The 26,915-nt window shown below is 36.3% G+C and overlaps 1 pseudogene; it reads left to right on the top strand.

Annotated features, from left to right (window-relative positions):
- Positions 1 to 19,168: 19,168 nt before the first annotated feature.
- Positions 19,169 to 26,915, top strand: part of LOC136377084 (high mobility group protein B3-like) — a 40,964-nt pseudogene continuing 33,217 nt past the window's right edge.

Raw genomic sequence — 26,915 nt, 5'->3', positions numbered from 1 at the left:
ACAAGAAACATACAATCTTCCAAAACGAAATCAGGAAGAATCAGAAAACCTGACTAGACCAATTACAATTAATGAAATTGAAACAATAATAAAAAAACTCTCGGCAAACAAAAGTCCTGGATTGAATGGCTTTACAGGCAAATCTTATCTAACATTCAAGGAAGAACTGACATCTATCTTTGCTAAACTATTCTAAAAAATTCAAGAGGACGGAACACCTCCAAGCTCTTTTAATGAGGCCAGCATTATCTTAATTCCGAAACCTAATAAAAACACTACAAAGAAAGGAAATTATAAGCCAATATACCTAATGTACATAGATGCTAAAATCCTCAACAAAATATTAGCAAACTGAATCCAGCAATACATTAAAAACATCATACACCACAATCAAGTGGGGTTTATTCTGGGAATACAAGGTTGGTACAATATTCACAAATCAATAAATGTGATATATCACATAAAAAATGAAGGATAAAAATTTCATGAGATATCAATAAGTGAAGATAAAGCGTTTGATAAAATCCAGTCCCCGTTTATGATAAAAAGCCCTCAGCATAGTGGGAACAGAGAAATCATACTTCAGCATAATAAAGACCACATATAACAAACTGAAAGCCAATCATACTCAATGAGCAAAAACTAAAAGCATTTCCCTTAATATCAGGAACAAGATAGTGATATGTTCACTAACCACTTTTATTCAACATAGTACTGGAAGTCACAACCACAGCAATCAGACAAGAAGAAGAAATAAAAGACATCAAATTTAGAAAGAAGAAAATGAAACTCATTATTTGCAGATGACATGATGTTGTATATTGAAAACCCTTAAGTTGCAACCAGAAAACTACTAGATCTAATAAATGAATGTGGCAAAGTAGCAGGTGACAAAATTAATATTCAGAAATTAGTGTTATTTTTATACACCAATAATGATCTATCAGAAAGAGAAATTAATATTTACTATTGCAAAAAATAAAAGAAGTTACCCAGGAATAAATTTACCAAGGAGGTAAAAGAACTGTACTCAGAAAATTTTAAGATACTGAAGAAAGAAATTGAGGAAGATACAAATAAGTGGAAGCATATACTATGTTCATGAATAGGAAATATTAACATCACTAAAATATCCATACTACCCAAAACAATCTACACATTCAGTGCAATTCCTATTAAAATTCCAGTGGCATATTTCACAGATTTAGAACAAATATTCCAAAAATTTACATAGAACTACAAAAGACTTCAAATAGCCTCAGCAATCTTCAGGGAAAACAAACAAACAAATAAAAAAAAAAACCCAAAACAAAGTTGGAGGTATCACACTACCTGATATCAAATTATACTACATGGCCATAGTTATCAAAACAGCATGGTATTGGCATAAGAATGGGCATATCAATCAATGGAACAAAATAGAAAGCACAGAAATAAACCCAATCCTTTATGGTCAATTAATATTTGACAAAGGAGTCAAGAACATACAACAAGTTTATAACAGTCTGTTCAATAAATGGTGTTTGGAAAATTAGATACATGCCAAAAAATGAAACTAGACCATCAACTAACTTAAAGTGGTTTAAGAGCTGAAGCCATAAAAATTGTAAAAGAAAACATAGGCAGTAAAATTTCAGACATTTCTCATAGCAATATTTTTTCAGATATATCTTCAGGCAAAGGAGACAAAGGAAAAAATACACAAATGGGTTTATATCAAGCTAAAAAGCTTTTGAAAAGAAACCGTCAACAAAATGGAAACAGGACCCATTGAATAGGAGAACATATTTGCCAATGATACAGCTAATAAGGGGTTAATTTCCAAAATATATAAAGAAATTATACTACTTAACACCAAGAAGACAAAACCCAATTGAAAAAATAGAAAAAGGACCTAAATAGACACTTGTCCAAAAAGGACATACAGATAGCCAACAGACATATGAATAATGCTCAACCTTACCAATCATCAGGGAGATGCAAATTAAAACCACCTTGTACCTGTCAGAGTGGCTATCACCAATAAATCAACAAGTGCTGGTGACAATGTGGAGAAAAGTGAACCCTCATGCTCTGTTGGTGGGAATTCAGACTTGTGCAGCCACTGTAGAAAACAATATGGAGTTTCTTCAAAAAATTAAAAAGAGAACTGCCTTTTGACCAAGAGATCCCACTTCTGGGAATATATCCTAAGAATCCCAAAACACTAATTTGAAAGAATATATGTATCCCTATGTCCACTGCAGCATTATTTACAATAGCCAAGATCTGGAAACAGCCCAAGTGCCCATAAGGAGATGAGTGGATAAAAAAGCCGTGGTACATCTACACAATGAAATAATATACCTGGCCATAGAAAGAAAGAAATCTTAACATTTTGCAACAACATGGATAGACCTGGAGATTATTATGCTAAGTGAAATAAACCAGCCAGAGAAGGACAAATACCATATGATCTCACTTAAATGTGGAATCGAATGAACACAATAGAAACAGAGGCATGAAACAGTTTGACAGCTATCAGAAGGAAGAGAGGTTGGGGGGATGGCTGAAAGAAGGTAATGGGATTCAACAAAAAATAAGAAAAAAACCCCACTTGGACACAGACAACAGTATGGTAATAGCCAGAGGGAAAGGGCCAGGGGGATAGGTAGAAGTGATATGCATTAGTTTCTACCCTAGAGCCTCAGCTTATCAAGGTGGTACACCCAGAATAAAAGGGAGATGATGCTTGTTCATTGATTGATGACCTCTGTGTGAGCTATCCTCATTCAGGGTTCAGGTAGATAATCTCTCTGCTGTTGCCTTTATCATTTTCAGAAGATACTGCAGCAACACTTGGTAGCGTAATTGGGCTTCTTAGAGTATACCAGTAAGGGGTTTCTTCTATTGCCAAAGCACATTAAGAACTAATTCTTCTCCTTCATGTATACTGTATTCTTTCTCAGCTGTTCACATATAAGTACCCAGAATCCATCTACTATCTCCTGTTGAGGATCTCCATAACCAAACCCAATTTAAAGCTAGAGGGGCACAAAAAGATCATGATGATGTGATCTGAACAGGCAGCTCTCTGGGACAGGGAGCATTTTGAAGAAGAGTAGAACGTGAATCTGGAGGGACAGTTAGAAGATATCTAACACGCTCTTCATGTGCTTATTTACCTTTGAGTACACACATGCACAGAAACGCACTTAAATGCACACACATTAGAAAATATTAGCAAAAATTAAAGCCAAAATCCAATAATTTAAAACTGGACACAAAAATAATTATGTCACCAATTAATTCAGCCTTTTACAAGTACTTGGTAGGCACTGCAAGCAGCACGATATGTGCAAAAATAGGTAGCTGTTTGCAGAAAGGTTATATATAGTTAAGTCATTAAATGAGATAGTGTTTTTTCTTGGAAAGCAAAGTGTCAAGAGTAAGTAAAAGTTGGACAGAAGGGTCTACACCAGGGGTCCCCAAACTACGGCCCGCGGGCCACATCTGGCCCCCTGAGGCCATTTATCCGGCCTGTGCCACACTTCTGGAAGGGGCACCTCTTTCATTGGTGGTCAGTGAGAGGAGCATAGTTCCCATTGAAATACTGGTCAGTTTCTTGATTTAAATTTACTTGTTCTTTATTTTAAATATTGTATTTGTTCCCGTTTTGTTTTTTTACTTTAAAATAAGATATGTGCAGTGTGCATAGGGATTTGTTCATAGTTTTTTTTATAGTCTGGCCCTCCAACGGTCTGAGGGACAGTGAACTGGCCCCCTGTGTAAAAAGTTTGGGGACCCCTGGTCTACACTCAAATGAAAATTGGAGCTCTTAAAATTGTTAATTCAACTTTATTAGCACAAAAGATGTGCCTATTTACAAGTAAATGAAGCAAATGAGGAGATGAGCATTTGTGTTTGGGTGAATCATGGACCATAGCAGATCCAGCCAGTGTCCTGCACTCTGCATGGGGACCACTGGAGGGCTTGCGGCTCCTGTCAAGTAAATCCTGCTCATTCTTAATCTCATTCTTTATATTCTCCTTCACTTATCCTCTTTATAAATTAAAAAAAAAAAAAGTTGCTTTAAGTTCATAGGTTTTCAACATTTCTTGAAACCTCTGTGTTAATGCTTTATTAATATCACATGAAATAAAACTCAAGGGTAAAACCAATGTATGTACTTTGTTTCAAAGACACTCTTAAAATAAAAATTCTCTCTTACTGTCCTTTAGGTTTCAGCCTTTCTCTGAGTTACTGAAAACTAAGAAAAACAACAAGTAACCACGTCTTCACAAAACAAGTACATATTAATCACACCACTACATAAAGTATGTCTACCTATACCCTATTGCAATGAACGTTACATTCAATTTATTGCTCCCCAAGCATCTCATGTAAGGGTGATATTAACTAAATTACTATACCTCCTTAACACCATTTTTTAAAAATCCAAGATAAATGGCTAACCTACAGGCACTGGTTTTACATTTTTAAATGTAAATCTTTGGATAAAGCACTAGAATTCTTTTATGAGAGAGCCTCATGGATAATCATCTTGTTGGAAAGGGAGGGAAAAGGAGGGATAGGTAAGTGCTAGGGTATCACTTAGCACTATTTTTAGCTAATTATTCAAATAATATTGCAAATAGATTAATGGTCCATATCAAAGAATAGTGGCAGGAGTCTGATGGAGATTAAAGTGGGTATGAAATACCTGCCCAACTCAGTTCTGATGTGACTATTACCAGGCCATGCAGCAGTATTGAGAAGGGGGAATAAAAAGAAGAGCCATTATTCCCAACTGATAATCAATGAGTGTTTTTGGACTGATTAGATCTTTGAAGTCTCAAGGCAAACTGCCGCCCTGAAATTTGGAGAGACAGATGAATACAGAGAATTGGGGTTTCTGCATATGGATGAACAGTTGGACAGCCGTATGCAGAAAAAGGAAGTTGCTAGCTAGAGACCTATACCTTTCACAGAGTAACTCAGCTTGATTATAGATCTAAATATAAAATGGAATACCATAAATCTTCTAGAATAAATCACAGATGAAAAGCTGTATGAACTTGGGTTTGGCAATTAGTTTTTATATATGACACCAGAAGTACAATCCATACAAGAAAAAATTGATAAATTAGACCTTATAAAAATTAAAAAAGTTTTGCTCTGCAAAAGTCACTACTAAAAGAGTCAACAGTCAAGATGCAGACTAGAAGACAATATTTGTAAACCATATACATGAAAAAGGACTTGTATACAAAGAACTCTTAAAATACACAATAAAAACAACAAACAAAAATTTTAAAAATAGACAAAAATCTGAACACTTTAACAAATAAAAAATAAGCATATGAAAAGATGTGCAACATCAAGCTTCATTATACAAATTGAAACAATGAGATACCACTACACAGCTATTAGAATGGCTAAAATCCTAAAACAATAATATAAAATAAAACAGACAATACCAAATGCTTGTGAGAATTTGGAGCAATGGGAACTCTCATTCACTGATAGTGGGGATGCAAATGTTATAGCTACTTTAGACAGTTTGACAGTTTCTTACAAAACTAAATATATTCTTCCTATGTGATTCAACAATAACACTGTTAGGTATTTTATCCAGTTGACTTGAATACTTATGTTTATGCAAAAACCTCATATAGATATCTATAGTAGCTTTATTAATATTTGGTAAAAACTGGAAGCAATCAAGATGTACTTGAATGGGTGAACGGATAAACAAACTGATATGTCCATATAACCAATTATTATTTAATGATTTTTAAAAATGAATTATCAAATCATAAAGGCATGGACAAACCTTAAATGTACATTGTTAAGTGAAAGAAACTAGTCTTACAGGCTAAGTATTGCATGATTCCAATTATGTCTTGCTCTGAAAAAGCCAAAACTATCCATACAGTAAAATGATCAGCATCTCATAGAGGCTGGGGGAGGAGAGATAAATAGGAATGGTGGTTACAAAGCATTCTGCATTTTTCAAAATCTATAGAACTTCACAGCACAAAAAGTAAGTCCTTATGTAGTTAAAAAATATATTTAGGAGGTTGAGGGATCCAAAGAAGGATTGTAGACTGTGAGAGGAGAATCTAACCCTATTACAAATATATGAAACCACCTAACTGAAGGGAATGGGGGAAAGATACTGACTGAGATAGTGTTCAAATGAGTGGCATCTGTAAGGTTAAAAGCAAAAGGAACTAAGCATGAGCAACTGTAGTGTAGTTTATAAAGTTGTTTCCCCTGGTGTACAGGTTACTGACTCTGATACAGTTATACTTGTGTCCTGGAACTGGGAAATTAAATAAATGAATAGTGGATGGTGGAAATCAGGTTTCTCACTATTGGAGAGAGTTAACAAGTCAGAAAGAAGAGTAGACTAGAATGATCCATGTGGTAATGAATTAGAATTGGAGACATCTCTATGAACTCATGTTTAGCTTAACGTTGATAGAGGTAGTTAAACATAAATTATACATAGACTATACACAATATAAATATATGTATAGTAGTTTAATATATGTACTAATATTTCCTTGCTCTGTCAATTGAGAGAGAACAGAATCAATGATTCTATTGCTTCTATTGAGAATAGAAGCAAAAGCACACCTAGCTCTCAGATCTTGGATACTAATACCTGTTTCCCACAAAAAGAGCCAAGGCTCCTTTGGAGATAAAGCTTATTTTATGACTTGGGTAGAAATATGCAAGGTGAGTGGGAGGTATTATGTTATACAAGAAAATGCTCTAACTCTTCCCTCCCTGCTCCCCAAACACAGTGATGAGAGTATGTCAAGGGAGATAGAGATAACTTTCAGTTCTAACTGAAAGTGTTCCTAATGGCTAAAGCCATGACAGTTTGAGCAAGTATACAAAGTAGTTTTGGATTATAATCCAAAAAGATAAAATAAAAATCCATGAGTCAATATTGACAAAAGTAACTATGGAATAAATAAATAAATAATAGAAGAAGAAAACACAAATTTTATGTGAAGAAGCATTTCAAAGAATTTATGTAAATGTTCTTTCCTCAAGGATGTGTAGCATAACTGTTCATTCCTTAAATGTGGCCTGTGCATAGAGGTTTCTTCCCAAAGAGTATAGTAAGAAAAAAAGGGAAAGAATAACAATACAGCGGACAGACCAAAAAATAGTTTCTGAGCCAGGGGGTCAAGGTTAACAACAGCAGTAATCTGTTGCTATTGCATATCCTTGATATTCATGTGATGAAAAATGGCACTTTAACATTGTGTTCCTTTTTTAAATAACTCATAAATCCAGTTTTATCATGAGAAAATCAAATTAATTCCAATAAGGGACATCTTACAAAACACCTCACTGGCACTTCTCAAAACTATACCTGTCATCAATACAAGGAAACTCCCAGAAACTGCCACAACCATGGCAAGCCTAATGAGACCTGACAACTGCATCTACTATGATGTCCCAGATAGGATCTTGGAACAGAAAAAGGACATTAAGTAAAAACTTAAGAAAATATAAATAACTATGCACTTACTTGATAATAGTGTACCTGTATTACTTATTAATTTTAATAAATGTATCACAGTAATATAAATTATTAATAGGAGAAACTGGATGTGGGGTAAATAGCAATTCTGTGTTATCTTTCCAATTTTTCTGTAATTCTAAAACTGTTCTAAAAATAAAGTCTAGAAAAATTCTATGGCATTAATTGATTAAAAATATACAATTACCTGAAGAAGATGTAGAAAAACAGTTTGACAAAATCTAATATCTCCCTTATGAAACCTCTTAGAAAAGTAGAAATATACGAGAATTTCCTTAACCTAATAAAGAGCATCAAGGAAAATCCTACTTCTAAAATCATACTTAATGGTGAAAAAAAAAATTTTCCCCTAAGATCAGAAATAAGGCAATGATGATTGTTCTCACCATTTCTGTTCAACCCTGTTCTCAAGGGTCAAGATAGTTCATTAAGGCAGAAAAATAAATAAAAGACATCTATAGTGGAACAAAAGCTATAGATTCATCTTTATTCATAGATTGCCTGATCATCCATATAGGAAATCCTAAAGAATCTATAAATATGTTACTATAATTAATAAATAAGTATACTATGTTTGTAGGATACAAAACTAATTTACAATAATTAATATGTTTCTATATACTGGTAATAAACAATTGGAAATTGAAATAGAAGTACAATAGTGTTTGTAATAGCATATAAGCTATATAATATTTAAGGATAAATTTGTCAAATTATGTGCCAGTTATCCCAATAGAATTAAAGTAAAAAGAGAAAAAGTATGTGCAAGTTATGTGTACACTGCAAACTATCAAATTCTGTTGAGAGAAATAATGAATAACTAAATAAATTAAAAGCTATACTGTATTTATGGATAGGAATTCTAAATATTGTTGAGATAATTTTCTATAAATTGATTTACCCATTCAATGTAACTCCAAACAAAATCCACTCAGATTTTTTGTAGAAATTGGCAAGCAGTTTTCTAAAATATGTATCAAAGTAAAATGGTCGAAAAGACTAAACTTGGGAAACTTGTACTATCTTATTTCAAAACTTATTTTATTTTTCTTTAAGATTTTATTTATTCACTTTAGAGAGGAGAGAGAAACAGCGACAGGAGAGGGAGAGAGAAAAAGAAAGAAGGGGGGAAGAGCAGGAAGCATCAATTCCCATGTGTGCCTTGACCAAGCAAGCCCAGGGTTTCAAACTAGAGACTTCAGCATTCCAGGTCAATGCTGTATCCACTGCGCCACCACAGGTCAGGCCTTAAAAGTTAATTTAAAACTATAGTGATCAAGACAATATGGTATTAGTGTATAGCTAGGTGACAGTTCACTGGAATAGGCTGGAGACATACATATATATGTTTAATTCATTTTTTACAAATTTGCTAAGGCAATTCAATGGGGACAGGTTAATCTTTTATAACAAATTGTGCTTGAACAAATGAATGTCTATATGCAAAAAGTCCTTAAATATCATATATAAAGATTGAAATTGATCATAGACCTAAATATAAGAGCCAAAATGATAAAAGTTTAGAAGAAAGCATAGGAGAAAAAAAATCTTAGTTACTCTCATTCTTGGCTAAACTTTCTTAAATATTACACAATATTCACTACTATAAATGGCCTTCATAAAAATTAAGAACTTAATCTTCAAATTAGATAAAGAATAAATGTAAAGCAGGTCATAGACTGGGAAAACATTTGAAAAACATGTATCCAACCAAAGATTTGTATCTAATATATATATGAAGAATTCTTACCACTCGATAAGTAGATAATCAAGAACTGTACTTTATAATCAGCAACAGATTTGCTCAGACACTTCACCAGAGAAGATCTACAGAGGGCAAATAAACACAAAAAGTTACTGTCAGTAGAGAAATGCAAATTGAAACTAAAGGAAGAGACTAGGATACTGCTACTAGAATGGCTAAAATTAGAAACACTGACCAACTAAAACAACTACAAATCTCACACACTAGGACTGTAAACTGGTACAAACATTCTTGTAAAGGGATAAGTAGTTTTTTTTAAAAGTCAATCATATGACTTGCACTTTCTATATCTAGGTATTCATCTAAGGGAAACAAAAGCATATTTTTATAGAAAAGCTTGTTTTTAAATGTTCATAGCTTTATTTGTAATAGCCAAAACCTGGAACTAACCTAAATGTCCATCAACAAGTAAATAATTAATTGAAATATAACCATACAATAAAATATTGTATGTCAATAAAAAAATGAACTGACATATGTTACAACATGGATGAATCTCAAAATAATTATGTTGAGTGAAAAATATGAGTATACATACTTCATCATTTTATTTACATAAAATTTTGGAAAAAGAAAAATAATCTATCGTGGCAAAAATCAGATGACTGGTTTCCAGTGGGGCTCAGGTAGGGTTTGGAAGGGTGGGTGGAAGGGCTTACAAAGAGGAAACTTTGGGTATATGGATGCATCATCTTGATTGTAGTGATAGTTTCAAGGAGATACACATTTTTCAAAACTTATCAGGTTGTACACTCTCTATGTGCAGGGCTTATGTTAATTATTTCTTGGCAAAGCTTTAAAGAAAAAAATAGAGGTAAGCTTTATTTATCTCTACACTTGAAAAATGTAATACAATATGAATTGCTATTGCTTATTTACTCATATTTCCCTTTTTGAGACTCTGAGCTCCTTGAAGTCAGGAATTCATTCTATTTGTTTTTCCAAGTGTCTAACATTGGGGTTATTTAATTTATATATAACAAATAATGTGCAAAAGAATATAAATCAATGAGTATATAATACTAAACGCATACTATGTTTTAGGTAGGGTCTTTGGAAAATTTCTCCAAGCCTTAATTGAGATGATCATATCTTGGGAAATGAGAAAAGCAAAAGCTAGATTTGTCTATAAATCTAGAAATGGGCACCAGAGTAAAATAAGCAAAAGTAAACATGCACTAATCTAAAAAACTTGACCATAGCAGGATTTTAATTCTTAATGTTTGCAAACTTGGTTTTTTTTGGAACCGTTGACCCTTCTTAATATATATGTACCTCAGATTAAATAAACCAATGTGAAGAAAGACCTCACTTCTGATGTCACAGTTTGAAGGAAGTAGACTAGTGAGAATAAGGAGGTTGAATGGGGTTGGGCAAGATAAGGGGACTCCCAGATTTCATCTGAGGAGTAGGAGCATACTTATTTGAGTCTTTGAGTTGTCCTTTGCTCAGTGCCTAATTAATAGGCCTCTTCATTTTTTTAAGACCCTAGAGTTCAGCATCTGATATGGCTGGTAGTTTCAGTTGCATTAAGAAGACTTAGGATAACATCCTTTCCTACCCCAATCTAACTCTCCTTATATGCACGTTAATTTCTCTAAGTACCTGGCAGAAACAAAAGTTTTGTACCTTGTGTTGTAGGCAATACTGAGAGGTACTGTCCTTCTGAAGGAGTTTACACTCTAAAGTAGAGAGGGACAATATTAAGACATGACAAATGTAGTCAAACCACCAGGAAATAGCAAACCAAAAAAAGTAGAAAAGACAGGGTTCATTGTCAGGGTTTGCCTTTTGGCCAGGGAAACTTCAGAAAAATTGAGATTTTATATCAGTCATGTAGGAATACAATAGGCTAAGGGGTGGATAAAGAATAGTGAGAGATGAGGTGACAAGGGTGAAATGGTGAAATAGGATGTAAGAGAAAAAAATAATTTAAGAAAAGTAAAAAAATCAAATAAAATAAAACTGAATATTGCCTTCAGGCAAGCATAAAATCAACATCTGGTAGTTTTAGGAGGAAAGAACAATTTTATAAAACCTGATTCAATTATTTATTTTATTCATCAAACCAGTTTCTGTCTGTATATAGTAATTTTTTTCTTTCATTTTAGCTTGAATACTAGTGTCACAATTCTCTAAAGTTTAATTTGTGATGAATAATCCAGAGAGTAGAGATGATGATTCCTAAAAACTAAGTTCACTATGTAAAACGGTTAACGTAATACACCATATCAACAAAACAAAGAACAAAACCACATGATCTTATCAATAAATGCAGTAAAGTCATTTGATAAAATACAACACAATGTTATGTTTAAGACTCTCAACAAAATGGGTATAGAAGGAAAATATCTCACCATGATAAAGGCCATATATAATAAACCATCAGCTAACATCACATTAAATGGCACAAAACAGAAGGCTTTCACCTTTAAATCAGGAACAAGACAGGGTTGTCCACTCTCTCCACTCTTTTTTTTTTTTTTGTATTTTTCTGAAGCTGGAAACGGGGAGAGACAGTCAGACAGACTCCCACATGCGCCCGACCGGGATCCACCCAGCACGCCCACCAGGGGCGACACTCTGCCCACCAGGGGGCGATGCTCTGCCCCTCTGGGGCGTCGCTCTGCCGCGACCAGAGCCACTCTAGCGCCTGGGGCAGAGGCCAAGGAGCCATCCCCAGCGCCCGGGCCATCTTTGCTCCAATGGAGCCTTGGCTGCGGGAGGGGAAGAGAGAGACAGAGAGGAAGGGGGGGGGGGTGGAGAAGCAAATGGGCGCTTCTCCTATGTGCCCTGGCCGGGTATCGAACCCGGGTCCCCCGCACGCCAGGCCGATGCTCTACCGCTGAGCCAACCGGCCAGGGCCTCTCCACTCTTATTTAATGTGGTGCTAGAGGTTCTAGCCAGAGCAATCAGACAAGACAAAGAAATAAAAGACATCCATATCAGAAAAGAAGAAGTAAAGGTATCACTTTTTGCAGATGATATGATCCTATACATTGAAAACCCCAAAGAATCTACAAAAAGACTACTAGAAACAATAAGCCAATACAGTTAGGTTGCAGGATATAAAATTAATATACAAAAGTTCATAGCCTTTCTATATGCCAACAATGAAATATTTGAGAACGAACTCAAAAAAAAATAATCCCCTTCACGATTGCAACAAAAAAATAAAATAAAATACCTAGGAATAAACATAACAAAGAATGTAAAGGACCTATATAATGAAAACTACAAAGCACTGTTAAGAAAAATCAAAAAAGATACAATGAGATGGAAAAATATTCCTTGTTCTTGGATAGGAAGAATAAATATAATCAAAATTGTCATATTACCCAAAGCAATATACAAATTTAATGCAATTCCCATCAAAATTCCAATGACATTTAAAAAAAAAATGGAACAAAAAATCATCAGATTTATATGGAACTATAAAAAATCCTGAATAGCCAAAGCAATCCTAAAGAAAAAGAATGAAGCTGGGGGCATTACAATACCTAACTTCAAACTATATTATAGAGCCACTACAATCAAAACAGCATGGTATTGGCAGAAAAGTAGACACCCAGACCAATGGAACAGAATAGAAAGTCCAGAAATAAAACCACATATATATGGTCAAATAATTTTTGATAAAGGGGCCAACAACACACAATGGAGGAAAGAAAGCCTCTTCAACAATTGGTGCTGAGAAAGCTGGAAAGCCACATGCAAAAGAATGAAACTCGACTACAGTTTGTTCTCTTGTACTAAAATTAATTCAAAATGAATCAAAGACCTAAATGTAAGACTTGAAACAATAAAGTACATAGAAGAAGACATAGGTTCTAAACTCATGGACCTTGGTTTTAAAGAGCATTTTATGAATTTGACTCCAAAGGCAAGGGAAGTGAAAGCAAAAATAAATGAATGGAACTACATCAGACTAAGAAGTTTTTGCTCAGCAGGAGAAACTGACAACAAAATAGGCAGCCAAATAAATGGGAAATGATATTTTCAAACAACAGCTCAGATAAGGGCCTAATATCCAAAATATATAAAGAACTCATAAAACTCAACAACAAACAAACAATGCAATAAAAAAATGGGAAGAGGACATGAACAGACACTTCTCCCAGGAAGAAATACAAATGGCCAACAGATATATGAAAAGATGCTCATCTTCATTAGTTATTAGAGAAATGCAAATCAAAACTGCAATGAGATACCACCTCACACCTGTTAGATTAGCTATTATTAACCAGACAGGTAATAGCAAATATTGGAGAGGCTGTGGAGAAAAAGGAACCCTCATTCACTGTTGGTGGGAATGTAAAGTAATACAACCATTATGGAAGAAAGTATGGTGGTTCCTCAAAAAACTGAAAATAGAACTACCGTATGACCCAGCAATCCCTCTACTGGGTATATACCCCCAAAACTCAGAAACATTGATACGTAAAGACACATGCAGCCCCATGTTCATTGCAGCATTGTTCACAGTGGTCAAGACATGGAAACTGTAAGGTCGGTGGATGGGGGCATGGTCACGTAGGGACTCAGACCCGCCCACATTGGCTAGGACCGCCCACAATCAAGCCCGCCAAAGGAAGCTTCCCAGGAACCATTTGGAAAGAAGCCATCGTCTGCCAGCCAGTGAAATTTCACCACGTCATAGTAGCTCCACCTCCCTAGAGGGACCCTTTAAATATCTGCCACGCGGTTTAATCTTTGCAACTTCCCTAGCCTCCATTTTGCACCTCTATTTTCTCCATCTTTCTTTCCTCGGGGCCAGGGAACCTTGCCGGGCGGGGTGTGTGCTCTGTACTCAATAAAGCCGTTTACTTATTCCACACTTTGCGGCTCCGAGCCCTCTTCCTTCCTTCTCGGCAGGGAAAAATACCTTACAGAAACAACCAAAAAGCCCTTCCATAGAGGACTGGATAAGGAAGATGTGGCACATATACACTATGGAATACTACTCAGCCATAAGAAATGATGACATCGGATCATTTACAACAAAGTGGTGGGATCTTGATAACATTATATGGAGTGAAATAAGTAAATCAGAAAAAAACAAGAACTGCACTATTCCATATGTAGGTGGGACATATAAACAAGACTAAGAGACATTGACAAGAGTGTGGTGGTTAGGGGGGGATGGGGAGGGGAATGGGGAGAGGGAGGGGCACAAAGAAAACTAGATAGAAGGTGATGGAGGACAATCTGACTTTGGGTGATGGGTATGCAACATAATTGATTGACAAGATAACCTGGATATGTTTTCTTTGAACATATGTACCCTGATTTATTGTTGTCACCCCAGTAAAATTAATAATAGTAATAAAGAAAAACTAAGTTCACTAATTGAATTCTATATAAGAGGACTTCCAGTGAATCTGTTTGGGAAATAATGTATATCAGGTGATTGAAAATAATGAATTTGTCAGCCATGCAGACAAATGGCTACTAATCAGTTTGACTAGTTGATATTTGGTCTATGCTGTAACTGATCGTATGCAATAATATAATTCAAAAAACCCTACTAGTACAAAATAAATTATTAAAAATTAGCTACTTGAGACGTCTGAATCAGTTCAGAAAGTTTTAAGCCATGCAACAATGCAGTTCCCAAATCTTCAGCTGAAGGTAGATGAAAATGTGGAATAAACTGACTCCCAAGAAAAGATGGACAATTTCTATAATTTTTTTTTAAGTCAGAGCAGGGGAGATAGTGAGGCAGATTCCTGCACATGCCCTAAGTGGGATCCACCTGGCAACCCCCATATGGGGCTTATGTTCAAATCCATTCAGCCACTGGTCATGGGCAGAAGAGAGAGAGAAAGGAGAAAGGAAGGGTAAGAGAAGCAAATGGTCACTTCTCATATGTGCCCTGACTGGGGATCAAACTCTACATGTTTGCATTCCAAGCTGACATTCTATCCACTGAGCCAACTGTCCAGGGCCATAAAACTTTGATATTAAGATTTACATCATTTAGCTCTTGTTGGTTGGCTCAGTTGGTTAAGAGAGGCACACTGAAGCAATAAGGTTGCAGGTTTGATTCCTGGGTTGGGGCACATACAGGATCAGCTGAATGTCTCCCCACCCTGCACCACTTCTCTTAAAAAAAAAAAAAAGATTCACATCATTCTTCTGAAATTATCTTCCTATAGCTATAACTCTTTGAATAAAATGCCACTTTGATAAAGACAAGAAGATTGGGAGAGCATTCTGACACTATAGTAACCTTAAAAACAAATAAAATTGAGCATTGGTAAAAAACAAACAAACAGAGTTTTATTTTATAAGGAATTCTGCATTTCACATGGGTTAACAAAGCTCAGGAAACATCTTCAGAGAAAAACCACCTCTCTTTTTTAGTACAAAGGATGTAAATGATAACAAATCAGATAGCTTGGGAGTGACAAAGTCACTTAAAAGCACTTCTGTGATTAAATAGTCTATATTCAAATTGTATTGTGACCAATTTTAATAACTGACACCTTGAGTGAAGTGTTTTATTTCTGTAGAACTTTATACAAAGAAAGAATGCTTTTGTGTCTCACTCTACTCTAGAGAATACTAGAATAAGATACATACTTATACATAAGAGGAATTTATACAGTGGTAGAGCAACAAGTGAGTTTAGAAATCATCTAGTTCAAATAACTTTTTTGGCAAATAAAGAGACAGGACTAGAGGTCACAGTCAGACTGATTTGGAGGAAGATTAGTTTGGCAGCATTGATATGATGCTGTGAGTGTAGTCTCAGAGGCTGGTCTGGCTAGGCCTGGGTCAGGCTGGGTGTTTTCTCAAGCACTTGGAAGTGCGTGCCATCAGAAGGATACTGTGGCCCTGGCTGGTGCTTATGAATAGAATGTTGGCCTGGCATATGGCCATCCTGGGTTCGATTCCCAGTGAGGGCACACAGGAGAGGTACCATCTGCCTCTTTCTCCTATCTTCTCTCCCTTCTCTTTCCCTCCCGCAGCCAGCTCAGTTGGTTCAAGCATGACCTCGGGTGCTGATGATAGCTCGGTTGGTCCAAGCACTTATCCTCAAGTGCTAAAAATAACTTGGTACTGGAACATTGGCCCCAGATGTGGTTGCCAGGTGGATCTCAGACAGGGCACATACAGGAGTCTGCCTCACTATCTATCTCTCCTCCTCTCACTTAAAAAAAAAAAAACAACAACTGAATTTGAGCTCAGGTTAAGACAAAAGGGAAAGAGTCTGGTATCATTTCCAAAGAAGCAATGGAAAATGATACCATAGCTGTGATAAGAAAATTCTGGGAAATAGACTCCAAGGCTCAAAGCAGTATTGGAGGAAGACCAATGCCTATGAAACAAGGATCCGAAGGACACATTGTGTTATGAGTTTTTCCTATGATGTAGAAGAAAACTTGGCATCAGACTTGGATGGCAAAAAAAAAAAAAAAAAAAAAAAAATACAATTGAGTAATATTGGGTCTAAAAAACATGATAAACTTCCATTGGCCCATCTTTGTTCTTTGGATTCATAGAAACACTCCCTCTGTTGTTGTTACTTTACTTCTTGGAGCAATTTTGGTTATAGCTTTCTGAGGCCTTCGAACAAGTGAAAAAGGGGTTCATGGGCTTAGCAGTAGACAAAGTGAGATTTGTTTCCTGGTTTTGAGGCTGGTCAGGCAAAGGACTTTGGAAAGATTACAAATCTTCCTTGAGCTTATGGGTTTTTTTTTTTTTTTCATCCGCAAATGGAGATGACAGGACCCTCTAATTCAAAGGGCTGTTTTAAGAATACTTTATCAAAAATTCCCCACACAGACCCTGGCTGGTTGGCTCAGAGGTAGAGCATTGGCCCAGTGTGTGGAAGTTCCAGGTTCGATTCCCGGTCAGGGCACACAGGACAGGTGACCATCTGCTTCTCCACCCTCCTCCTTCTCTCTCTCTCTCTTTCTCTTCTGCAGCCATGGCTCAAATGGTTCAAGCAACTTGGCCCCGGGCACTGAGGATTTCTCCATGGCCTTGCCTAGAGCACTGAAATACCTCTGTTTTGAGCAATGGAGCAGCAATACCCAATGGGCAGAACACTGCCCCTTAGTGGGCTTGCTGGGTGGATCCTGGTTGAGGAGAATGTGGGAGTCTGTCTGTGCCTCCCTGGTTTTCTGCCTCACACGTAGAAAAAATTTCTCACACAGAATCATAGCTCTTAATTATTTCAATCCAGTACCTAAAATGTACTTAATGACCAGCTACTCAGAAAATGGAAGAAACCAGCCAAAAAGAAGAATCAAGGAGCTATCTCTCTAAGAAAAATACTGAAGGTGCTAAACTCCTCATGTCATGGAAAAGCTAATCCCAGAGTCAGGGAACTTTTTCATTTTCTAGTAAATCAAAGGTTAAAAGGAATTATGATTGCATCTTCACTGCAGCCCCATATCATTTTGAAAACAGGAAAATTAAGGAAAGCATTATTTTTTATTATCTTAAAAGTTCAGTAAACCTTTCAATGGACTCACAAACTTTCAGATTTTCTGTCTCTTAAATTTTCAGACATGCAATCTGAATGGATGTTAGCAATCTAAATGGAAATAACTCTTCATGGAAGTAATAGAATAAAATAATTGGGCTACAGGAACCTAGAGAGATGATTTAATATAACATTTCAAGCTAAAAAAAATTAAGACTGTAAAATTACTATGATAATGTGTAGTGATTCCTAGACATCTGAATTTTCTAGCCCAGTACAAATATTTTCATTAGGAGGTTGATATAAGCTTTGTTTTTGTTGTTTTTGTTTGTCCCTTGGGGTTATCATCTAATATCATCCTTTATTCATCCTAGATAACCACTAATTGTTGGTTGGATGTCTGGGAAATACTGCTGTAGTAACTCAACAAATTTTGAATAAGTTTCCATAACAAAGGGAAATATCTTTAATGCAGCTGAACCCATTGGGCATCTTTAAAGTTTACTCTAGTGTAGGCATAAACTAGGAGGGGCCACTTACAGTAGGCTACATTGACTGGAATGACAGTAATCTGGGATAAAAGAAGTTCTGGATTAGAATCAAGGAAGATAATATCTGCATGACTGTGTTTGTATGGTCATGACTAGATCATTAAAACCAGCCCTATGGCTTTAGACAAATCATACTACCTCTTTAAATCTAATTTTCATCATATAGAATATAAAAATGTCCTCCCACAGATAAAAAGCTATAAACTCTGAAAAATACAAAGCTCTCAGAAGTAAACAAAATTTAGGCAGCTTCTGAAAAGATGTTGATATTTGGATGAAGGAAATGACATAGCATGAGTTTCCTATTTATTTTACTACTTAGCTCCAGGGCAGGATATTAGCATACATGAGGCAGCTAAAACCTTCCTAGAGACTTTCATTATGTATGGCATAAAGAACCAATCATATAAAGAGGATTTGGTACATATATACAGTGGAGTCATACTCAGCCATTAGAAACAATGGCATATTGCCATTTACAACAACATGGATGAATCTTGAGAACATTATGCTGATTGAAATAAGTAAAGTAAATCAGAAAAAAACTAAGAATTATATGATTTCACACATAGGTGGGATATAAAACTGAGATGCATGGACATGGAGATAAAAGTTTAAAGTGGATACTGGGGAAGGAGTTAGAGGGGAGGGGTATAGTGTGGTGGAGAAGAGTGAAGAGGGACAAGGATGTGGAGAGTGATTTGACTCTGGATTTTGGGTATACAACATAATCAACAGTCCAAATGCAAAAGAGATGTTTACTTGAAACCTATGTACTTTTATTAATCAATGTCACACTATTAAATTTAATTTTCTAAATAAAATAAAAAAAGAACCAATCATAGAAACTCATGAACAATACAGTCAGGATGGCTATCTGCAATCCCAAAACACTAAAGGGCAAGATATCTACTTATGCCTTCTTTGTGCAGATGTACAGAGAGGAACATAAAAAGAAAAACCCAAATATTTTTGTCAATTTTGCAGAATTTTCAAGATGTGCTGTGAGAGATGGAAGACAAAGTCTGGGAAAGAGTCTAAACTTGATGAAATAGCAAAGGCAAATCAAGTAACCTATTATTTGTTAATAAAGAATTGTGAACCACCCAAGGGAGGCAAGAAGAAGGACCCTAATGCCTCCCAAAGGCCATCTGGATTCTTCCTGTTCTGTTCAAAATGCCATCTCAAGATCAAATCCACAGCCCTGGCTGGTATCTCAGTCAGTTAGAGTGTTGTTCCAAAACAACAAGGTTGTGGGTTTGATCCCCTGTCAGGACAAAAAAGGGAAGCACTCAATAAATGCATAACTGAATGGAACAACAAATGAATGCTTCCCTTCCCCCTCTCCTTGCTCTCCCTTCCTTCCTTTCTCTCTCTCTCTCTCTCTCTCTCTCTCTCTCTCTCTCTCAAAAAAAATCAATCAATGCATAAACTATTAAGCCCTGGTTGATAACTCAGTGTGTTGGAGCATCACCCAAAGCACAGAGGTTGCTGGTGATTCCTGAGGGCACATACAAGAACAACTTGATGTCCCCATCTCCTTGTCTCTCTCTCTTTCTCTCTCTCTCTCTCAAAAAATAAAATAAAAAAGAGATCCACAAACCCTCGCATCTATTGGAGATATGGCAAAATAGGTGGGAAAGATAGAGAATAACAAGTAACAGTGAAAAGCAGCCTTACTTATAACAATAAAGCTGCAAAGTTGGAGGAGAAGTATGAGAAGGATGTTGCCAACTAGAAGTCCAAAGAAAAGTTGGGTGGTGCAACGTGTCCTGCCAAAGTTGCCTGGAAAAAGATGGAAGAGGAAGACAAAATGAGGAAGAGGAGGAGGAGAGGAAGATTAAAAACCCTAATTATCTATATCCTTGTGAATATCTTAGAGTAGGGGAATGCTGTAATTGACACAGCTCTTCTTTATTTTTTTAAATATATTTTTAAATTTTTATTTTTAGGTTAGAGGAGGGGAGATAGTGATACAGACTCCCACATGCACTTCAACCAGGATCTACCCAGCAACCCCATCTGTGGCCAATGCTAGAGTACTTAGCTATTTTTAGTGCCTCTGCAGAGGCTTGGACCAACCAAGTCATCCTCAGTGCCTGGGGTCACACTTATACCAATTGGGCCACTGGCTGTGGCAGTGGGAGAGGAAGAGGGAAAGAACCAGATGGTCGCTTCTCCTGTGTTCCCTGACTAGGAATCAAACCTGGGGTATCTGTTTGCCAGGCCAATGCTCTATCCACTGAGCCATTGGCCTGGGCCTGTAATTGATACAGCTTTTATTTGGGATATGTCTCTTGCCCTCATAAGGATTCATTGCACATTGGACCATGATCATATGTAGTCTCTCAAAGTGCTTTAGAAATTGTCAGTGGTTTACATAAAGTGGCCATGGGTGTCCTGAGCATTCTGAAACTATATCAAAGTTGTACATATTTCTAAATGTTTTTAAAATGAAAAGCCTCTCATGTTCTTCTCTTCACTTTGTGCAACATGCTGTTGGTGTGACAAGGCATTTAAAGATATTGCTGGCATCTTATTTTCCACTTTGTAAGCTGGTATTGACTATATGGTTATTGGCTGGAAATCCTGAGTTATCAACTGTACACATATATAGTTTATAAAAAGAACAAGACAACCAAAACAAACTCTTGATGCTCCTTGCTAGGTGTTGGGGCTGAGGGAACAATGTGTTCTGGAGGGGCCATGCTCTGTAAGGCTGGATCTATGGACACTGCAGTGGGCATCCATTTAGCTTCAGGCTGTCTTGTTTTTGTATATAGTGACATAGCATTCTTTTTCTATTCTTAGGTGTGAAAAGGGGGGGTCAGTTGTAATGAGAAGTATTTAGATCTTTTTTTAGTTATGTACAGTAGTTTTAAGCTGTTTTTGAACAAACTGTAAAAGTCTTCATTGTGAGCAAAATGAAGAGCCACTTCTCAAATGAAATTTCAAGAACCTTCTGTACTAAACTTGATTTTCAATTTTTTTGTATGTTTAGAATTCTGAAATGCTTTTGAAGTTAAACAGCATTACATATAAAATAAAAAGAACCAAGCACAACCCGTGGAAGTGTGGGGGCAGAGGGGTTCCAGGAAAAAAAAAAAAGAGCCAGAGATAATGAGCAATATGTTCTATGTATAGAGTCCATGTAATTCTCAGACTCCAATACCATACATGCAGAGAGAATACTGCAAGCAGTACAGCTACCAATAAAAGAACTGAACTGATATTTGAGTTGCTGCACAAGACAGTTTTCAGTATGAGGCAAGTCAAATTGCCCACTAACAACAACAAAAAATCAGTAATCTTTGCAAGAAAATAACACATCCCAGAGTCTCCAAAACATCACTCATAATATATGGAATACAATCTAAAGTTTAAAAATCTGGAACAGTTGATCTCTTCTCAAGGGAAAGGAAAATCAGTAGAGACATACCATGATAACTAATAACCCAGATGTTGAAATTTATAGTCAAGGATTTTGAAACAGTTATTATATCTGAGCCCAGTGACATAAAAACATGTGCTCATAAAAAATGAAGAAATGTAAAATAAAGGTGTTCTTTTCATATAATCTGCAGCTATTTGTTCAATGCCTTCTATGAAGAGGCAGAGTTGTTGCCTATATAGAGTTTATAATCTAATAAAATAATTGATGGGATATAATGCCACGTTAGCTGTAGTGTTTGTTCTATAAATCCATGATTCCAAGAGTAGGGAATACAGGATAATCCCTAATAAATACACATGTATCCAGATAACCACTGATTTGTACAGTAAGGGTCCAATTGAATTAAGGCCAGAGACATTCCATAATTTTTATAAGCAGTGTCCACAAAGTCAACTAAATAAGTTCCTGGCACAAAACAAGAACAACAACATCAACTAATAATAATAATAATAAACCAGCAGCAATAATTATAACAGCAATAGTTCATATTTGTACACCACTTAATAGTATACAAAATAACCTGAATTTTTATTATATATTTGAGCCTATCAACCAACCTGTAAAATACAGGGCCAAGTATTCACAATGAGGGTCCATTTGGAAATTAGGAGACATTTATACACATGGAATTTTTCTTTTCAAAGATATAAAATGACTAAATAAATTACGGACATTCACCCAAATCTTTATTTCTAGGTAAGCTCTCAGTGGCAAGCTAAATTTTATAGGAGGAAAGCAAACTTTACCTGACATGCAAACAACAATAAACATTGGGACTATCAAAGCATTCTGGCAACTGTCTTTTCCGGTAACCTATTGTAAGAATGAGTTATGCTGATAATTAGAGAGTGAAACTCACCCAGCTTCATATTTCAATGCTCCTTCCCAATTAGAATGGTATTAGAGTGAAAGTGTAGCCATATAATTGCATGAAGAATAGATCTAATTTTCTCAATGTCACTGCAATATCACCTTTTGGGATTAAAAGCACTGAATGATTACACATATCATTTGGCAATTGTATTTTTATCTATTCCACAGTGGGAGCTGACTTTTAGAAGTGGACATGCAATTAGATTATAAATGAAAACACATCAACAGGCCCTCAGAATGTAGCAATATGTCAGCATTAACCCAGCAGCATTTTTAAGTACTGTCAGTGACAGTGTTTGTGGCTTGTCAACACTCAGCAGTGATGAACACAGTCAGGGATTATAAACTTGGCCTTTAATAATAAAAAAGAAAAGTAGCTAAGAAACTGACTCAGGGAGAGTGGCCTTCACAAACGGATTGCTTGGCTGGCTGTTAGATTTAACTTTAAAATAGCTTGTTTAATGAATTAAGATAGGGAGTCAAGAGCAAATGCCCACCACCATTGCTGGATGCTAGTCTTTGACAGCTGCATAGAAAATGTGTATTTTTTAGAGATGAGCGTATCATTCTATCTCAGAGGCTCAGAAACAGATAATCCCTGGGGAAAAAAAAGGATGTCTGAAGTGCCAATTAATCATAGCATATACTGCTGAAAATAATTCAGGTTGGGAGTCCAAATTTATATAAACAGATGCACTTAACTAGCCATTTCTGAGAAGTAAAATGTTCAGAATAAGGTGAGGTAGAGGCTCTAAATTATAGCTTCAAGACCTCCTGAGTACTATTAGACTCTCTAATGTGCAATCACAAATTTTAATAAATATCATTTTTGGTCTACAATTGAAGTCTCATTATCATACTAACAAAAACAAATTTGTGGACCAGTCTGATCCTTGGATTTGACTGAGAGCAATCTCAGGACATTTAAATAAGAATATTTTTTGACATGGAACAAACAATAAAAAATAATTTTGATTTTCCTGTCCTAGCAACACGGTAGTTAACAACCACACTCTCCATCATGATTGAGTATTTACTCTATGGAATGAAAATGTCTGTCAACAACTCCATTCTCTTTACAACAGTTGTTAATGCAAGATAATGAAATGCACCATTCTTGCATAAGACCTCGGCCAGAAACCAAAGCCTATAGCATTTTTTGTAGGTTCTTACTGTACTTTCTTCAAAGTTTCAAACATCAACATGTGGACCAGCTATACTATGTCTGCATATGCAAAATGGATGCTTTGAGTCATGTGTCAGTGTGCCTTTCCCCTCGCTGGGGAACATGGCCCATGGTCCTCTTAGGTTGTGCAGGAAGAGGATCTCCTATTACCCTGGCTGCAATGGGTGAGGTCAAGGTCATCCTACCAAAAAGCACTATCTGGGGGAGAATTGCAAATTAACTGCAGAGAGATCATCCACCCCAATCACTTCTCTGTAAGGCCCCAGGTAGAACAGGCACATGGAAATATGAAATAGTGTACAGTGTGTCCGTAAAGTCATGGTGCACTTTTGATTGGTCACAGGAAAGCAACAAAAGACGATAGAAATGTGAAATCTGCACCAAATAAAAGGAAAACTCTCCCAGTTTCATACCTATTCAGTGCAGTTCGATGTGGGCTCACGCAGAGATTTTTTAGGGCTCCTTAGGTAGCTATCCCGTATAGCCTCTACAAACTTGTCACTGACTGATGGCCTACCAGAACGGGGTTACTCCACCAAACTGCCAGTTTCCTTCAACTGCTTATCCCACCGAGTAATGTTATTCCTATGTGGTGGTGCTTCGTTATAAACGCACCGATATTCATGTTGCACTTTGGTCACGGATTTGAATTCAGTGAGCCACAGAACACACTGAACTTTCCTCTGTACCGTCCACATCTCAACTGGCATGGCCGTGGGCTGCTCCGCTGTATACACGATGTTACGTCATCATCTATGCATGCACACATGCTGCCACATCATCCTACAGAAACTGGGAGGGTTTTCCTTTTATTTGGTGCAGATTTCACATTTCTATTGTCTTTTGTTGCTTTCCTGTGACTGGTCAAAAGTGTTGCTTTCCTGTGACTGACCATGTCTTTGCAGACACACTGTATACAAATGTGGAAAAACCAATGACTGTTGAAAAACTTGAAGCTGAAGGTGAAAGAACCAGAGGATCTGCTGAGGTGGAAAGAATAGGGTAAGCCTTTCCTTTACTTCTGAATTTCCCTTTTTTACTGTTTGCCCTGCTTTAAGCCCTCAATCCCCTGCTTTATAGTTGGTTATAACAAGGATGGTCTTATCTAATAAATAATGTACGTGTTGAAAAAAACTATTTTTAATTTTTTTGTACTATTGGGTTAGGATCTCAATAAATACATATTTGGAAAGTCGTCTTTTTAAGTTAGGCAATGGCTTATTACTGCACCTAAAATGGGACCCAGACTTCTTACTATGGACTATGAGTCATTCTTGTCTCTTTAATTTATCTCAACCTGCCATCTAACTTGTTTAATATAGTTAAAAACATTAGTTAAAATAGCTTTTTTGGCCCTGGTTATGTAGCTCAGTTGGTTAGAGCATTGTTCTAATATGCCAAGGTTGTGAGTTTGATCCCTGGTCAGGGCATATGTAAGAATCAACTAATAAATGCATAAGTAAGTGGTACAACAAACTGATATTTCTTTCTTTCTCTCTCTCTCAAATCAATCAATAAAAAGTATATTAAATAGCTTTATTTTTAGCTTCTTGAATGTCTCACATTCTTTGTAAACAGACTTTCTTTTGTCTGGACATCCTGTCCTTCCTCTCTTCATATGGCTGGGCTTCATTTGTTTGTTTTATATGTGTTTGTTTATTTTTCTGAACTTTCAGCTCTCAGTTTGAATGACACCTCTCCAGAAAGTTTTCCAGGTCATGCAATATAAAGTATATTCTTTGTGCCAGTCCCTTTTATGGCACCAAGCTTTTAAACCTGTAGGGTGATCAACCATCCCTGTTTGCCCAGGAATCAGACATTTCTTGGGATGCAGGTCTTTCAATACTAAAACCAGGACACTCTTAGGCAAAACCTACTATATAACATAATATAAACTACATTTTTGTTCATGTGCTTGTGGAATATCTAACTCCCCCATTAAGCATTAAAGTTCATGGGGGCAGGGGTCTGTCTTATTTGTTCACCATATAACTTTCATAGAGCCAGAAACTTAGTAGGCACCGAATAAATAATAAATAATAAATAATAAATAAAGAAATGAATAAATGAACGTATGAATCAAAAATTAGAGAGTTTAGAACAAAAACGTTTGCAGTCAGCTATTCACAGCTGAAGTTGTTAAACTTGGAGAATTTTATAAGGAGGCAGACAGCCACATGTCACACAGACAATGATTACTCAGAGACCACATGAAGTGCACTGAGGGACCTAGAGGAGACCAGCTCACAATCCACTATACAGGTTTTATGAGAATGATCCAAACCCCCAGTCCTCCCAGGTATTTATTGATACAAATAGAAGCAGAGATGAGAATGAGGAAGTCAGGAAGGAGAACTTCTTTAGAGCAGACAAAAGGACAAGGGAAGTAGCTCACTTTTGAGATATCTATCCCACCTATTGATTAACCAGAAGTGCTAATTCTATTCCTATTGTTCTGTGTTCAGCATGGTACTGCATTCAGTACTTTCCGTCAGTGATGCCACTGTGGCTTTTGCCTCAAGGCACTGAACGCTGTCCCTATTCTATGTTCCTACTCAAGGTCGATACAGTCACAGATGTTTTGCTCTTACACAAAGAAGGTTGAAATGTAGTCTTGGCCAGGAGAGACAACAGTGATCACAGGATAGTATCGTGTCAGAAAAACCAAAGGCGTTATTTCAAGAATGAGGTTTCTTCTAGATTTCTTTCGTTTTTATCATCCAAAAAGTCTAGGTACCATGCATTTTAAGGCCATTCTTCCGGGCACAGATTGATAGTTCATAAAGAAACCATATTGACTATATAAAATATCTAGCTATAGACAGATATTCTCCAGAAATAAAGGTTTAACAATTGTGACGAATCAAGCAGTTGATTTATAAAAGAGGCTGAAGTCAAATGAGTGGGGAAAACCAGTTCATTCATCATCCAACAACCTGACTATAATATGACACAGTGATTTTCAACCTTTTTCATCTTATGGCATATATAGATTAATTACTAAAATTCTGTGGCACACCAAAAATATGTTGTTTTTTGGCAATCTAAAAAATAATAGGTTTAATTTTGATTCATTCACACCGATGAGTATTGTTATATTGGC

The sequence above is a fragment of the Saccopteryx leptura genome, chromosome 6 (assembly GCF_036850995.1).
Source record: "Saccopteryx leptura isolate mSacLep1 chromosome 6, mSacLep1_pri_phased_curated, whole genome shotgun sequence".
Lineage (NCBI taxonomy): Eukaryota > Metazoa > Chordata > Mammalia > Chiroptera > Emballonuridae > Saccopteryx > Saccopteryx leptura.
The sequence above is the reverse complement of the archived record's forward strand: the minus strand, read 5'-3'. Positions and strand labels throughout refer to the sequence as shown.